Consider the following 15,494-nt stretch of genomic DNA (forward strand, 5'->3'; position numbering starts at 1 on the left):
TTAATCTTTCCCTGTTTGCTGTATAGGATGTTGATCAAGTGGTTCCGCAGTTTCTTTGAGAATGTGTGGCACAAACTGTCAGCATGGTCTGTGTGCTGCTTACAGACAGCCCCTCAACCTGAACCTATCCTTGCAACAAAGCCCATTGCCAACTGTGTCCACATATCTATTCAGAAGACACCATCATAGGGCCTAATCACATCAGCCACACTATCAGAGGCTCGTTCACCTGCACATCTACCAATGTGATATATGCCATCATGTGCCAGCAATGCCCCTCTGCCATGTACATTGGCCAAACTGGACAGTCTCTATGTAAAAGAATAAATGGACACAAATCAGACATCAAGAATTACAACATTCAAAAACCAGTCGGAGAACACTTCAATCTCTTTAGTCACACGATTACAGACCTAAAAGTGGCAATTCTTCAACAAAAAAACTTCAGAAACAGACTCCAACGAGAGACTGATGAATTGGAATTGATTTGCAAACTGGATACAATTAACTTAGGCTTGAATAAAGACTGGGAGTGGATCGGTCATTACACAAAGTAAAACTATTTCCCCATGTTTATTCCCTCCCTCTACTCCCCACTGTTCCTCAGACGTTCTTGTCAACTGCTGGAAATGGCCCACCTTGATTATCACTACAAAAGGTTCCCCCCCCCCACTCTCCTGCTGGTAATAACTCACCTTACCTGATCACTCTCGTTAGAGTGTGTATGGTAACACCCATTGTTTCATGTTCTCTGTGTATATAAATCTCCCCACTGTATTTTCCACTGAATGAAGCCGATGAAGTGAGCTGTAGCTCACAAAAGCTTATGCTCAAATAAATTTGTTAGTCTCTAAGGTGCCACAAGTCCTCCTTTTCTTTTTGCGGATACAGACTAACACGGCTGCTACTCTGAAACTTGGGTAACTGAGTAACATATCTTGTGACATCCTACAGCTAGGTGAAATACATTTAACATCTCTCCTGTAGCCATGTCAACAAGCATCCACTCACTCATACAAGCACATAAAAATGTCCCTGTTCCTTCAGTCTACATTTTTGGGAGACTTTTAAGATACATGTTGTAATAATATTTTACTCTTAGATAACAGCCTCCATCCCAGAGAATCCCAAAGCACTTTGCAAACTGTATGCTTACTATTAAAATGCAGACACCTTAGGGGCAGGAGGATGTAGTACAACAAAGTGGGATGAGGGAAGGCACCAGGGTAAAACCTTAACTTTATGAAAAGTGCAATGGAATTTTTTAACATCCACCCAGAACCGACAGCAGGGCCTAGGCATTGAGCTCTCATCTGAAAGAACAAACTGCAGCAAGCTGTGTGGAACTCCTTTTATTACCCAACTCAGAAGAATAAGTGGCTGAGCATATCTTGCTGAGATTTGAACCTATAGATTCAAGGAGTCTAACAACCTGTTTCTTCTCTTAACACCAGTTTGTCTCCACTGTCTTGATAGAGTTTACTCCTAATTTATATTGTAGGAGTGGGATTTTATAATTGTACTATAAGAATAGAGGTACTAATGTATGTCTTGATTTCATTTTACTAGCCACCCTTTTTGAATAGCAGAAAGGAATGACCCCCTGGAACATTGGTAGGGATGCATCTGAAAGACTGCCAGTGTCTGTACTGATGTTAAGGCAGGGACAGACCAGAACAATCCTTATGACTTATGAATCTCTAGTTTGTGTATGGTCACCCTTTTGTTTTAGGTTAAGTTATAATGTCTACCAGGGTTTCCTCTATGTATTACAAATTAGGCACTCTAGTTAAATATACATGTCTTTGTTTTTAAGGTTTAGTAAGTAAAAGACAGGATCTTGTATTGTGTCTATATTAAGGAGATTCAAAATAAACTGACACTTTGTATTCTCAAAGGTCTCTGTAAATAGAATGTTTGTGTGAATGAGGAATGTATGCATCAGGAAAAGATACGGTGTGAAGGCCATTGTTATAGCCAGATCGTCAAGGAAAAAGGAGTAAAGAGTCTTAAGGATGCCAGAAAATCGTCAATGCGCATCCATAATGAAGGAAGGGCAAATTGATGACCCTGAGGTGAAGGCTGGCACCCCTAAAGACAGGACAATTGATTAAATTGGAACCAGGACAGGATAACCTTCTCGGAAGTGTATTGGAATGTTTACATCAGAAGATAACATCAATTAAGAAGTAACCTGTCACAAACTGACACAGCAAAATCCATAGACTTCAACAGAGAAAAGAAACTATAAGAATAGGTTTCAGAGTAGCAGCCCTGTTAGTCTGTATTCGCAAAAAGAAAAGGAGTACTTGTGGCACGTTAGAGACTAACCAATTTATTTGAGCATAAGCTTTTTGTGAGCTCATAAGCTTTTGTGAGCTTTTGTGAATGCATCCGATGAAGTGAGCTGTAGCTCACAAAAGCTTATGCTCAAATAAATTTGTTAGTCTCTAACGTGCCACAAGTACTCCTTTTCTTTTTATAAGAATAGGGTGCTTTGCCAAGGGATTTTGGGTTCATCTTGCCAATACTCTAGGAGCATCGGATCGTGACCAACGAAGCCCGGCTCCCCTCTGCGACCAATCTGGCTGGCCACTAGATTGATCCAGACTCCAGATTGGTAACTATTAAAACATCAACAGGCAGGACTGTGTGTATGACTGAAAAGCATATGCTAACTGTTGTATTTTCAATAAATATGGTGTATTTGCCTTCTCTCTTATAAAAGATCCCGTCTGCTTTGTATAGCATAACAGTATTACTGCCAGTGACACAGACTCAGATCCTTGCTATTTTGAACATGGTTCTTTGGACTGGATGGGATGGCTTAGCATACTAGAGCTGTTTGGAAAATGGGGGCCATTTTGGGGGTTAATTTTGACTTTTTCCATGGAAAGAGGACAATTTCCACACACAAAAATTCATTTTGTTGAAAATCCAATTTTTCATAAAAAATACTGTTGATGGAAACTTTTCAAGCCCATTCTTCCCCCACATACATTCAGGCACAGTAGTCTTTGAACCTGCAAGCATCCTGATCTCCCCACAAGTACTGTAATACAGATATTTGTCTATTGTTCCAGAAGGTTATTCTCCCATTTGTCCTTAAAGGTGTCATGTTCTTTATGTTCTCTGTAGTCATTCTTCTATTTTTGCCCTGACCAGTGGCAAGTTCTTTCCAGGTGACTAAAGGGCACATCCATTCCCTCCATTGGCATGGGAAGTTCTCTACATTATACATCTGTGTTTGAGTTTATAAGTCAGACAGGCAAATCTCTAGTTTGTGTATTTAAAAATGGTTAGTTAACAGGGGCAGGAAGGACTTTACATAGGAAATAACACAAAGACATGAATAAAAGGAAAGAATGCCCCAGAGGGCGTGAGACTATTGACAGACAGACAGTTTGGGAAGTTGAGTGGAAATAATTATATAAGAGAATATACAGGTTGATGGTTTTTTGTTTGTTTTTGGGGGAGGGAGGGTTGGTTGGTTGGTTTTAATTTGTGTTGTTTACAGACAGATCTCCTGGCAGGAAAGAAGCCAAGTCCTACTCAAAGAATTCAGAAAACAGCCTGGGCCTGAGGGAGGGACCTACATGTTAGAGGAAAGAAAGGGGAGGCAGCTGAGCCCTCAGGGAGAGAAAAGAAGGGAGCTCTAGCAGTAGCAGGGCCTTGTGCAAATAGGTCTGACTCTGAAATTGTTTCAAGCAGAGTGTGAGGAACAGATGAAGGTTCAGACTGGCTCTAATTTTACCCAAGCAGTTCGCCAACTCTTAATTTGTATGGCTGTGTTTTTCACTTCCTAGAGAGCACTGCAACTTTTGGATTCTTGGCACACCATACAAGTCATTTTTGGAAGTTTTTCTGTGGGACTACTGATTTCTTGCTGAACCAACCAGCCAGATATGAAGCCAGTTTTCATGGCTTCAGTGGCCTTGGATTCCTTTTTTTTGCACTTAGGAAGCTGTGAAAGAATTTTAATTGAATTGAGCTCATGCATTATAACATCTGGGAAATGCTGCAATGTAATCTTTTCTCTCTTTACAGTATCTACATATTAACCTGATAGTCCTCTTCAGGAGTCTGATGCGAGAGTCCCATTTTGATAATGCTATTTGTGTTCAAGTTGCATGCTTTACAATCAGTCAAGGTCCTACTATATAATTCTGGCTGATAACGAGGTATGAATATTGAATAGCTAAGTTTTATTAGCTTTGAATGAAGAAATCCTCTATTATTCCTGTTTTAAGATGCAGTTAACATTCCAAATAAATACACAGCTACCAAATAGGTACACAATTGCCCTTTAATTAATCTTTAACCAAAAATATTTGAAAAACTCAAGCCTGTTTGACCTTGCCCTGCACTGGAATCTACAAACACTTTAAGAAAGTTTACAGCTTTGTCCTGCTAAAAGTAGCTTTCCAACAGCTTTCCATTTGTCACTGTCCAAAATGAAACCCTAGAACAAACTCACAGGCAGAGAGGGAGAGATAGTGTGGGTTTGTCCACACTTACAACACTGCAGCAGTGCAGCTGCACCGCTGTAGCGCTTAGTGAAGACGTTACTTATGCCTAAGGGAGAGCTTCTGGGGCAGGTACGCCACCTCCCTGACGGGCAGTAGCTATATGGATGGGAGAAGCCCTTCCATCGACATAACACTGTCTACACCAGAGTTTAGATTGATATAACTACATTGCTCAGGGGTGTGGATTTTCCATGGCCCTGAGTGACGTAGTTATACCAACATTAGTTGGTAGCGTAGACCAGGGCTTTGTGAAATGTATTAAAGCGTGTACACGCCTAACCCAGGGAACTTATATAAACTTCCTCCTTTTTTCTTAGCTGTTCAGTGTAACTAACACTTGTTGTGTTATGGCTGCCATCCTGGGACTCTGTCCACTTTACTACTCTGTAAAGGCCACTGTACTGCTTGGGCGCCAAATGAATAATAATACATCATAGCATGGATAGATGTAATACCTTTGTGATACACAGGAGTGCTGGTGAGAGACAAACTGGATTTTCTGGTCCCAGACACCTGACCTGCGTCAGGGTCACCAAGTGGGGGAAGAGGCATGCCAGTGTGTCACTGTGTTCTGTATGATCCCCGCCTGACACTGGAACATTTGCAGCTAATGTAACTGGATGAGCATGGGAGCAGAACAGTAGCATAAAGCTGCTTTTGTCCAAAAGACTGACACCCTAAACTGTGTGTGCACATACAGCTCTGCAAATTTGGCCTGTTATTGTTAATATGACTTACATAGCCCCCTTCCTTGCAGCTCTGCTGAATTTGTAACTATTCACCTGCTGAACTGCTTGTATTTTGAAATGTGGGTTATAGTTTAATTTACCTTCCTCTGAAACATGAGCTCTAGGCTGTATCAGAGATAGGATACAGTATTAGTGGGACCTTTGGTTTGTTCCAGTTTAGTAACTCCCATTCTCCTAAAGCAGCATGATGTATTGTGTAGATCTGTTATCATATATCACATTCAGACTACATAGTTTTGACTATGGACTAGAATGAGGGATTTTGAATGGCTTCTTAGAGTCCAACTCCAATGTTTTTCTGATGGAAAGACCAGATTTTCTAGCACCTTTTCTAGAATTTTGTAAGCATGATGATAAACCTAAGTACTTGTGAAGGTGTCCATCTGAAGTACAGGTTTCAGAGTAACAGCCATGTTAGTCTGTATTCGCAAAAAGAAAAGGAGTACTTGTGGCACCTTAGAGACTAACCAATTTATTTGAGCATGAGCTTTCGTGAGCTACAGCTCACTTCATCGGATGCATACCGTGGAAACTGCAGAAGACATTATATACACACAGATGTTGTACCAATAAAATAAAAACCAGCAGGATCTTATTAAAGGGAAAAAGGCAAAATACCACATTTATTGTGAATACAGAAAGAATCATAGTAAGCAGTTAGTTATAGCTATAACATTCCATTCAATCTCATATTTATTCTCACATTCATTCATACAAACACACACACACACACACACACACACACAGGTTCTGCAAGGTTGTTATCATAGTTACCAGCCTTAGAGTTGCTCATGCCAAGTCACTGGCCAGGTGGCCTGGACATGAGGAGGGAGCAGGGCCTTGTCAGATGCTCATCTGATGCTCCTGGAAGTTGGTTTGCAGAATCAGACCCCAAAGTTCTCACTTTTTAGAGTCTATTTTTATAGGAATTTCTTCCTATGCCAGTCTATGGGAATTGCTTCATCATGCTGTTGCTGAATCAATCAGCAGATAGCACATTCCTGACGGCTCCAAGATGTAATCTTGTTCTTTGGTTCTCCCATCCTTGAGGCTGTTGGGTGGATTCCAGTCTGCCCTCCGGGGGGGGGGGGTCCTCTGGTTATTTCCAATTGACGCCTTCTTCAGCCGATGGACACTGGATTCTTAGGCTGGCACCTCCCTGATCATTCAGTTATTATCCACACCAAGCATCCATCCACATACATCCTCTATCTCTATTTTAATCACAATGGTTAATACAACAAAAGGGTGGGGAGTCTCTGGGTGCTGTTTCTGTTGTTAGAGTATTGCTTTGAGTCTCTCTCTCTGTGAATTGCTTTGAGAACAGACTCTGTCTTAGAATGTACTAACACAATTAGCAGCTTGCAAGTTTCACACATAGAGCGAGAGAAACAGTACCAAAAACCAAGAGACCTCTTAATTGGTAATACCCTGGAATTTAAACTATGGGGAATCAAACTCATTTGTGATTTTAATACAGAACTTCTTTAATATGATCCAACATAATCCCCCTTTTGACACTAAGATTTATAATCGTCAGTGTCACTTTCTATGTAGCCTATTCAAGAGAAAGTACTGTGAGGCAATTTGAGTTTGTGATTCCAATTCATGCCACATACATGATCCTAGTGATGTATCTTTACTACAAGGTTCTGGGGCAACAGGCAAGGTGAGGCACACCCACTTTTGAGGAGTCCATTCGGTACAACCTCTAGTGTCCAATAGCTTCCTTCCCTCCCCAGCCCACTGGCTCAAGGTCCAGGGTAGCCAAAAGGATCCCATGTGTAATATGGGGAGTGGGTTAACCTTCAATACCTTTGCCTCCAGGGACTGTTGGTGTGCAATTTTGACAACAATTTCTCCCATTAACAAGTCTGGTTTACAATAGTGGAAACATATTGCATCCATTCATATTGATAGGCGTCAAACAATGATCTCTTTCTTTTTTAACAAATGCATCAAACCCTTAATATTTCCCAATATGACCCAGAACATTTTGTGTTCCAAAGTAGCTAGTGCAAGTATCTGCATTTCAGTGCATCCCATAGCTATGGCTGTGTAGTTTCCTATTTCTAATATTTTTTTTTTCTTATGGATAAGCCATGTGGTAGTATTAAGCCATTACTAAAGATTCCATTGGCCTTTTAGGTTACCCAGACCAATTTGGACCAAGTCTACATTGGCATGTACTTGTTTTTGTATCAGGCTGTCCTGTAGCTGGGACAGAAAGCTTAATTTATTTTTAAGTTCCTGCAGGTCTTCAGTATTTTTTTTTTAAACACACAACAGTGCGAGCAACAACACAAAACACAAGACAAAACATAGAACACAGAACACAATTTCTATTGTGACAGTAGATTCATGGTATTGGGTTGCTTTTCAGCTGGCAGCTTTTCCTGATTTTCTGAAAGACAAAAAGAACATGTTTCTACCCCTTTTGGGGTGGCAGATTATTGCTTAAAATATTTCTTTTACAAATACCCTTGCTGATTGCAGGCAAAACAGAGAAATTGCCCCCATATTTTCCTGTTTTTGTTCTATAGGCAGGCCAGGTTTCAATGGCTTTTATCTTTTAAGGGTTATGGGGAAATTATCCCACTGTTTAGTCATTAAATCCCTGAGTTTTCCTTCTTATACAGCAGACCAAGTTTATAATGTTTTTCCTGCTGTGTTAAGCTTTAAGTTTTATTTACAGGTAATAACTGAGAAGCATCATTACCATATGACCCTAAAGGATTTTTCCAAAAATCATACACACTATACGTTGTTACAGGGATACTTATTATCATTAAATGTATTAAAATTATCTTGTTATCCCATGCCTTTTATTTAGACAATTTGTTTGCTGACCAGGTATGTCCTTTATCTGCAGCTCCTTTGTGCTGCTAGTTCTTTCCTTCCTTTATCATTTAGGTCATTTGCATTTTCACAGAAACTTCCTGCTTTTGGATTTAAAGCCATCAGCAGCTCAGAGACTCTATCTTAAAAGGGACACAATCAACTTTCACCAGAGTTTTGATTACTTTTAACTTCTGCTTCCAAAACACACAGCAATCTGAAAAAGAAAACCCAACCTATTGTGGCTCCCTTTGGAGCCCTAATAGCATTTTAATTAAGTAGCATGGTATGTTTGCATTTCTTTTGCCCCTTCTACAATATACCCTGCACATGTTCTGGGGCAAATGCACATTCCTTCCATAGTTTAACTTCTATAACATTATCCAGATCCATTTTTACATAAGGTGTCACTATTTCTTTTTTTGCTTACAGAGTTTTCATGTACCTTTATCAAAGTGACAGTCTGATTACTCAGTGTTTCTAACATTGCTCCTTTTTGTTTTGTGCACCTCACCCCTGCTGTTGCTTCAGAGAGGCACTGTCTTTTTTTAATTTTTTTTTTTTACTATAACTCTCATCTGCTATTTTGTTACAAAAACAAACAAACAAAAAACAAACAAAAAGAATCCAAAATATTTTTTTTTATATTCTCCTGATTTTGACTGCCCTGCTGCAGCCACAACTTAAAAACATTTTAAATTTTGTAAAGCATTGAGTTACCTTTTAAGGGTTAAATGCCAAATCCCAAAGCCAAACAACACTAATTACCTGTGTCTAGCAAAAAGGTCTGTCAGTTTTGCAACTTTGAATTAAAGAGTCAAATGGATTTTGAGTGGCATTATTTAAAACAAAAACAAAACTAACTGGTCCTTAGAACTTTACATATTTACACACACACAGACAGATACATACACATTTTCTTTTCCTTAACATCCCTTCCACACTGCTCTGTTTTTTACATCTTACATTCCCTTGATACATTTGAGGCAGTTAAGTTCCAATAGAACCCTCTTATGTTCTTTTAGCAAATTTGACTAAATTGTCCAGTCAAATGATTTTAATCAGATAGTTTATTTTTGCCTGGCTAATTTACGGACATTCCTTTGGAAAAGGGCCCATTTTTCTTTCAGAATGGCTGCAAAGAAACCAAGAATGCTCTAACACTTTTCCTTTTTAACATTTTCGGTTAAAAGTTGTTTGGGTGAAATACAAAGTTTAACTGCTTAATTCCCTCCAGCCTCTGCAGAGTTAACCTTTTTTTTTTTTTTTACTCTCTTTTCTCTTTGTAATTATGCCTGGGGGTGCCGTACATAGGACCTTCTCCCCCTTTACCTGCCTCCCTCCAGCCTCTGCAGAGTTAACTTTTTCACTCTTTTTGTATTCCTGGAGTGCCTCTTTCACTATTTTCATCTGGCTTTGGGTATTTGTAGCCAGCACCTTCCAATTGTCTGCTCCCTTTTCCGTTTGTGCCTTTTCCTCTTTACATGAAGACAAGCGGAGGGAAGAATCCTTACATGCCTCCCACAACAACCAAATTGCTGCTGCATCTCTTTTGGCAGCACTAGAAGGTTTGTATATGAGGATATACTGAGCCAATCTATCCTCTAGGTCCGAAATAGTGCAGACATCAGCTAGGGCTTGTTTAGTCCAAGGACTGTGCCCACATTTTTGAAGGATTTGTTTAAAAGGTGTAATTTCTTTAACAAAAGGTGAGGTTGGAGTTCCTTCTGACTCCATTCCTCCCTCTGGTACTGGCTTACCCTGTTTTCTTTTAAACATCTTAACATGGATATTTCAATCTCTTTGTCACTGCTGGTATTACTTAGCAAGTGACACAGCCTAGATTCTGAAATCATAGCTTAATCTATGCGTTTTTCCCCTGCTACCTTCCCGGAGGCCAGCAGGTCCCCTGCTACCTTCCCAGAGGCCAGCAGGTCCAGTTAACCTATTTCTCCCTGCTACCTTCTCGGAGACCAGCAGGTCTGGTTAACCTGTTTCTCCCTGCTACCTTCTCGGAGGCCAGCAGGTCTAGTTTAATCTGTTTTCCCTGCTACCTTCTCGGAGGCCAGCAGGTCCCCTGCTACCTTCTCGGAGGCCAGCAGGTCTGGTTTAATCTGTTTTTCCTGCTACCTTCTCGGAGGCCAGCAGGTCCCCTGCTACCTTCTCGGAGGCCAGCAGGTCTGGTTAACCTAATAGAAATGCCTAGCTCACTAGAGCTGGCGGTGTGCACACCAATATTTACAATAACTGAGGTTTTTTACCAATATTCCCCCTTTCACAATTCTCCACCAAAATGTTGTACCAATAAAATAAAAACCAGCAGGATCTTATTAAAGGGAAAAAGGCAAAATACCACATTTATTGTGAATACAGAAAGAATCATAGTAAGCAGTTAGTTATAGCTATAACATTCCATTCAATCTCATATTTATTCTCACATTCATTCATACAAACACACACACACACACACACACACAGGTTCTGCAAGGTTGTTATCATAGTTACCAGCCTTAGAGTTGCTCATGCCAAGTCACTGGCCAGGTGGCCTGGACATGAGGAGGGAGCAGGGCCTTGTCAGATGCTCATCTGATGCTCCTGGAAGTTGGTTTGCAGAATCAGACCCCAAAGTTCTCACTTTTTAGAGTCTATTTTTATAGGAATTTCTTCCTATGCCAGTCTATGGGAATTGCTTCATCATGCTGTTGCTGAATCAATCAGCAGATAGCACATTCCTGACGGCTCCAAGATGTAATCTTGTTCTTTGGTTCTCCCATCCTTGAGGCTGTTGGGTGGATTCCAGTCTGCCCTCCGGGGGGGGGGGGGGGGGTCCTCTGGTTATTTCCAATTGACGCCTTCTTCAGCCGATGGACACTGGATTCTTAGGCTGGCACCTCCCTGATCATTCAGTTATTATCCACACCAAGCATCCATCCACATACATCCTCTATCTCTATTTTAATCACAATTGTTAATACAACAAAAGGGCGGGGAGTCTCTGGGTGCTGTTTCTGTTGTTAGAGTATTGCTTTGAGTCTCTCTCTCTGTGAATTGCTTTGAGAACAGACTCTGTCTTAGAATGTACTAACACAATTAGCAGCTTGCAAGTTTCACACATAGAGGGAGAGAAACAGCACCAAAACCCAAGAGACCTCTTAATTGGTAATACCCTGGAATTTAAACTCTGGGGAATCAAACTCATTTGTGATTTTAATACAGAACTTCTTTAATATGATCCAACACAGAGACCATGAAACAATACCTCCTCCTACCCCACTGTCCTGCTGGTAATAGCTTATCCAAAGTGATCACTCTCCCTACAATGTGCATGATAATCAAGGTGGGCCATTTCCAGCACAAATCCAGGTTTTCTCACCCCCCCCCCACCCCCATACACACACAAACTCACTCTCCTGCTGGTAATAGCTTATCTAAAGTGATCATCAAGTTGGGCCATTTCCAGCACAAATCCAGGTTTTCTCACCCTCCGCCCCCCCCCCCCCCCACAAACTCACTCTCCTGCTGGTAATAGCCCATCCAAAGTGACCACTCTCCCTACAATGTGCATGATAATCAAGGTGGGCCATTTCCAGCACAAATCCAGGTTTTCTCACCCCCCGACCCCCATACACACACAAACTCACTCTCCTGCTGGCAATAGCTCATCCAAACTGACCACTCTCCAAGTTTAAATCCAAGTTTAACCAGAACGTCTGGGGGGGGAGGTAGGAAAAAACAAGGGGAAATAGGCTACCTTGCATAATGACTTAGCCACTCCCAGTCTCTATTTAAGCCTAAATTAATAGTATCCAATTTGCAAATGAATTCCAATTCAGCAGTTTCTCGCTGGAGTCTGGATTTGAAGTTTTTTTGTTGTAAGATAGCGACCTTCATGTCTGTGATTGCGTGACCAGAGAGATTGAAGTGTTCTCCGACTGGTTTATGAATGTTATAATTCTTGACATCTGATTTGTGTCCATTTATTCTTTTACGTAGAGACTGTCCAGTTTGACCAATGTACATGGCAGAGGGGCATTGCTGGCACATGATGGCATATATCTGAAGTACTCGCTTCTAGAACTGATCTATTAACATACTAATTTGACATATTGCATATATTAACCTGAACACTTTAGATATGCTCCCTGTTCTTCAAAGGAATTGTATTTAAAACATAAGAAAGGCCATACTCCATCAGACCAAAGGTCCATCTAACCCAGTATCCTGCCTTCCGACAGTGACCACTGCCGGGTGCCCCGGAGGGAATGAACAGAACAGGTAATCATCAGGTGATCTATCCTCTGTCACCCATTCCCAGCTTTAGGCAAACAGAGGCTAGCAACACCATCGCTGCCCATCCTGGTTAATAATCACTGATGGACCTATCCTCCATGAAATTATTTAGTTCTTTTTTGAATCCTGTTATAGTGTTGGCCCTCACAACATCCTCTGGCAAAGAGTTCCACAGGTTGACTGTGCGTTGTGTGAAAAAATACTGTGTTTTGTTTGTTTTAAACCTGCTGTCTACTAATTTCATTTGGGGACTCCTCATTCTTGTGTTATGAGAAGGAGTAAATAACACTTCTTATCTACTTTCTCCACACCAGTCATGATTTTATAGACCTAAATCATATTCCCCCTTATTCATCTCTTTTCCAAGTTGAAAAATTCCAGTCCTATTTATCTCCCCTCATATGGCAGCCGTTCCATACCCCTAATTATTTTTGTTGCCCTTTTCTGAACTTTTTCCAATTCTAATATATCTTTTTTGAGATGAGGTGATCACATCTGCCCGCAGTATTCAAGATGTGGGCGTGCCATGGATTTATATAAAAGCAATATGATATTTTCTATCTTAAAAAGCATGTATTCACTATTTGCTCACTTTGAGAGTTGTGTATTAATGCTGTGACTGGAAGTGCATGCCATTGATACTGTTGAAATGTACACAAAGTTATTGCCACTGTTTGGATTTAAGCCTGTTTAAATTTGAGGGAGTATTCTGCAAATATTATGACTTAATTAGAAAAGGAGTACTTGTGGCACCTTAGAGACTAACCAATTTATTTGAGCACAAGCTTTCATGAGCTACAGCTCACTTCATCGGATGCATACTGTGGACTTAATGACTTAATTGTACATTCTTGTTACCCAAATGAGTAATGTTTGTTTTAATTTGTTTCTTGTGCATCTGCAACTCCCATGGTTTTTCCTGAGCTCACTCCTTATCTTTTCCGTGTATACACTGTCTTCCTTCTTCTCACTTAGCCCTCTGTGATGTATTTGAATTGGTTGTGTTGATCTTTGAACATCAGAGATGTCTTGTACAGACCACCAATAAAATTTCTTGAAGTCTGTTTTGGTTTTTATTATTTGTTTTATTACAGTAAGTATAGTCTACTTTATTGTAAAAGTGCTTTTCTTTTTACAAAGGGCCTTGTAAGGATCTGAACCTCCAATTAACCTGTCTACTCAGACCTAGTTTACCCAGTCCAATTAAAATTGATAGGCCAAAGTGTCTCTGGTGTAACTCCATTAAAGTCAGTATACTTACACCAGAGAATGAAATCAATCTTGGCAAATGCATTTATGGTGGATGTGGGTGCGTCTGCCATGATCGTGAAACAATACGTCTGTCTCAAACACTCAGGATTCAGGATGTGCAGAATGTTAACCTTGCTAAGGAATGAAGTGTGAACTAAAACAAATTTCCTTCCATCCAGCAGCCCCCCCCCCCATCCTCCTTTCTCCTCCTCCCCTTTTATTTCTCAACACTGGAAACAAACTGGGTCAAGCTAGTGGGTCAATGACCATGCATATATATCCAGCCATGTGGTGCAGCTGGTAGTATAGGGTTACATGATTAGGTGTCTAAACCCCTACTTTATAGGCCCTAATAGAAATCGGTTCTCAATGAGTTTGTGGGATGAAATATGAATATGTGCATATTTCAAAGGTGAAGCTACTTTTTGAATTAGTGGGTCTAAATGAGGTATTTGCAATGCTTCTAAACACAGTTCTGTTAAAGGACTATCAAACTGAGCATCTTTTGTTCGCTCCTATTTAAAGAAGGACAAAACCCCCAAATCCAGCTGCATATATTGTAGCATCTTTATGGTACAAGGAGAGGAGATCAAATCTTTTACACACCATTTGGTATCAGTCACATCCTATTACACTATGTAACATGACTGCCTTGTCACAACATAATGCACTGGAGAGAAATGAAATTAAAAAATGGCATTTTTCTCAGCTATGTTTAAAGAAACCACAACATTTCAAATGTGCAGCTTTAATTTATTTATTTTTCTTAAAGGACCTGTTATAAGAACAGATGGAAAATTCACTCTGCTCCTGAGTCTGGAGGTCCAAATGTTCTTTAGCATTCATGCATTATGCATATGGACACAGTAAGATGTTTATACAAGAAAAAGATGGTTATATGTATATACATATGTTTTACACATTCATATATTTAATATATACATATATACTAACTCTGTCTATACATGCACACCTCCAGACAATAGCTATATAGTATTCAGTTTAAGTATATAGTTTGACAAGGTCCTAATTCAAATGTATTCAAGTTTCTGCAACTTACTTGGTTTGTCGTCACATTGGAGAGAAGCTATGAGCCAGTAAACTCCAGCTTGCAAGCACTCTCATCATTCCACAAGGCCTTTCCTGTCTCCCTCCAGATGCCAGTTGACCTCATTTTTGTATCTCTCAGAAGCCCTCTTCTGTTTGACTGACACCAAACCTCTTTGCCTCTCCCCCACTAACTCCCCTACCAGCTTCTTGTGCGGTTCTCAGCTCTAACTTGGGCTCTGTTCCAGGAGTTTTAAAGGCCTCAGTTATGGCCTTTGTGTTAATCCTGGCCGATACTTAATGCACAAAAATAAGAAGTTAGTATTACTGCTACCATTGAGAGCACCAAAGCTCCACTAATCTTGCAGCTCTGTGATGTTGAATGTAAGGTATCCAGATTATCCACCCACTTGCTATTTGGTTTTCTCACCTCTGACTTAATGCCCCAATAATGTCATGTCCTTTCCCATGCTGAATTGCCATTTCTAGAAATATCTTCTCAAACATAGCAATTAGGGAAACAATACATCAATGCCAATAACGGGTGATTCACTAATTCACTGGTCCTTGAAAATGTCAGTTCTAGAAATACTTATTTTTTTTTTTCTGAAGCTTGGGGAGTTGTCATTCATGTTACTCCAGAAATGAAGGGATCAAAGAGGGGGAAATCTATAGTACTGACTCTTTTGTTAACCGCATGTCCCATAGAAAAAACTGGTGTTCCCATCTAAATTCCCTTGTCTCAGGCCAAGAAAGTCTGAGTTGATCAGTAAACCCAATTTTGTTAACT

General features: G+C 40.3%; 1 long non-coding RNA gene across 2 annotated transcripts in view; it reads right to left on the minus strand.

Annotated features, from left to right (window-relative positions):
• Positions 1–14,970, minus strand: part of LOC311516241 — a 32,294-nt gene extending 17,324 nt beyond the window's left edge. For both annotated transcript variants that reach the window (XR_014710365.1, XR_014710366.1), the window contains exon 1: positions 14,718–14,970. This is a non-coding gene — a long non-coding RNA (uncharacterized lncRNA). The remainder of the gene's footprint in view (positions 1–14,717) is intronic.
• Between the last annotated feature and the right edge of the window lie 524 nt (positions 14,971–15,494).

Source organism: Lepidochelys olivacea (genome assembly GCF_965140295.1).
Source record: "Lepidochelys olivacea isolate rLepOli2 genome assembly, chromosome: 2".
In the NCBI taxonomy this organism is placed as follows: domain Eukaryota; kingdom Metazoa; phylum Chordata; order Testudines; family Cheloniidae; genus Lepidochelys; species Lepidochelys olivacea.